Genomic DNA, 2,765 nt, shown 5'->3' with positions numbered 1-2,765 from the left:
GCCCTGATGCTCGGGACGGGGAGATGGTTGACGGGGACCAGCCCGGCCAGCTCGGCCTCTGCGTCGGTGGCCAGCTTTGACAGTGTGTCCGTGAAGACATTCTGCTCCCGGGGGATCTGGCGGATGGAATGTGCTGCGAACGCCTGTAGCATTTCCCTCGTTTGAGTCACGTATGCCGCCATTCTCTCTCCTTTGGTCTGATATTCCCTTGAGATTTGTCTGACGACTAGTTGGGAATCGCTATAGATTTCTAGGTTAGCTGCCCCTACCTCCCGGGCCAAGCGCAGGCCGGCTAGGACAGCTTCATGCTCCGCCTCGTTGTTCGACGCTTTGAACTGGAAACGGAGGGCATTTTGTAGCTGGTTCCCCTGTGGTGACACCAAGATGATCCCGGCCCCGACCCCATTCTCGTTCGAGGCTCCGTCCACGAAGATTTTCCACACGGGCGCCGCAGGGGCTTCGGGAATATTGTCTTCCGAAGATATCCCGGAACATTCGATGATGAAATCGGCTAGGGCCTGTCCCTTGATGGACACCCTGGGCACGTAAGATATATCGAACTGGCTCAGTTCCATGGCCCACTTCAGGAGTCTTCCCGATGACTCGGGCTTCTGTAACACCTACCGCAGGGGATGGTTGGTTAAGACCTTTATGGCGTGGGCCTGCAAGTAAGGTCAAAGCTTCCGGGACGCCATCAGCAGGCAGAAAGTCAGCTTTTCGATCAGCGGGTATCGAGATTCAGGGCATGAGTGCCTGCAGGGCATGGAGAGACTCTTGCATCCATCGATGCGCCTCCGCTTGCTCAGCGATCCTGGCTTCCTGATCCAGGACTTGCTGCCTTAGTCTGGTCACCTCCAAGTCTTGCTGATCGGGCTCTCTCTCGGGGGTCTTGGGATTTGCAGCTTCGTCGCGGTACTCCCCCTCGTTTTCCTCTTCATAATACTCCTCCTCGTTTTCCTCTTCGTATTCTGTCCCACCCTCGTAGTCTTGTGACTCATCTTGGTGAGATGTTTGAGGAGGCGCGTTATCGGGCAGATCCTGAGGGATATGCTGTGAAGGCAGTGGGTCTCCGTTGCCCTGCTCTGGATTGGTAGGGTCGAAGGTGGTGTGTCGTGTGTTCACCATCGTAGTAAAGGCCTGACGTTAGCACTAGCTTCCTTCAGCTCTCAATGAAAGCACCAAACTGTTAACCGAGATTTTCGGCAACTATATTAATAACTATTATTTAATGATAATTATAATGAAAGCAGAAGATTAACACAAGGTTTTTACGTGTTTGGGGCGTTAACTAGCCTTAGTCCACGAGTCTATATTATTAGAGCTTGAAGAACCTTTTACAATGAAGTTTCCCTCTATATTTTGACAGAGTCCCTGTATCTTAGATGAAGAGAGAGAGATCTTTACAGTGTTTAGTAACTTGTATTTATAGGCTTATGGGAACACTGGATCTGGGCCGGGTACGACCCGGGCCCACCAGAGAAATGGATATTCTTGGCCTTTTCAGCGGAGACCCAATACAAAAAGTTACGACGTACACGAATTCCAGACCAGCTAAGGCCCAATAGGTTGACTCAAGAACTATATCTCGCCCGACAAAACGGTGCTTTTGGTTTGGACATTTCGAGTTACGAGGCAGATTCAGGAGACAAGACCAGTCAGAGTACTTGACAGCGCAGACCTGAAACAACGGCGTGCAATCCCGAGGTGGCCTTTTCTGCAGGTGAAAAGTGGGGACAGCACCCACGCGGAGTGAGGCGGCTTCAGGATCCCGGATGCTTGACCCCTTCAACCGGGGGTGAGGTGATCCGGGTTTGTTTACCTTTGTCCCTCTTCATTTACCACAGGCCCGGACCGTGCCAGGGTCCAGGATCAGGACGCGTAGGCTGAGGGGTCCGAATGATCTGCACATTACCCGAATGACCGTCCCGGAGGACTGACCCCGAAGAACCATTTCGGACCCCTCAAATGGGTCCAGACGTGCACTCCCAGTCCATGCCCCTCCTCTCGGACATTCCCGTACCAGGAGGCCTTGGGCCGGGCTCGCAAGCTCACACGGCCCCTGACTGTGGGCCTGGACGAAGGCCCTGAGTCCATGCAGGAAATAGGGATAACAAGGTCGATGTCTAGTTGTTGTTCAATTGTTGTTTTTAGTTGTTTTTTAATGTGTTAGTATGTAGTGGGTTGATGTCTAGTTATTGTCCAATTGTTATTTTCTAGTTTGTTTTTTATATTGTATTGTCGTATGTTGCTTTTTTAAAATGTAATAGGTTGTACTGTGTTGTTGTGGGGTTGTTGTTTAGAGTTTATGTATAGTTGTTTTCATGTTGATTTTTAGTTGTTTAAGTTTATTTATAGTTGTTCTGTTGTTGTGTTGATGTCTATTTGTTGTTTAGTTGTTTGCATATATATTTTAATTTTAAATAAAAAAACATGTTAGCATATTATTTAGTTGTTGTCTAATTATTGTTTTTTAGTTGTTTCATTGACATCGTATTTTTGTAAATATAATACTTAAAAAAAAAAAGTATTTTTCAAGATAATAATTTTGAAAAAAAAAAATAAGGACGTTAAAAAAAGTAAAATTTTTTTTTTTAAAAAAAAAACATCTTTAATAATACCAAGCACTGCTAAAAAAAAGTTGAAATCTTTGATAATTTTTTTTGGCTGGGAATGAAATCTTTGATATTTAATAGTGTAATTTCTATTAAAGAAAAAAAAAGTATTATCTTAAATAAAAAAGGTGACAAAAACAAAATAGCTGTACT

Source organism: Humulus lupulus, chromosome 2 (assembly GCF_963169125.1).
Source record: "Humulus lupulus chromosome 2, drHumLupu1.1, whole genome shotgun sequence".
Taxonomy (NCBI): Eukaryota; Viridiplantae; Streptophyta; class Magnoliopsida; order Rosales; family Cannabaceae; genus Humulus; species Humulus lupulus.
This window is presented reverse-complemented; position numbering follows the sequence as displayed.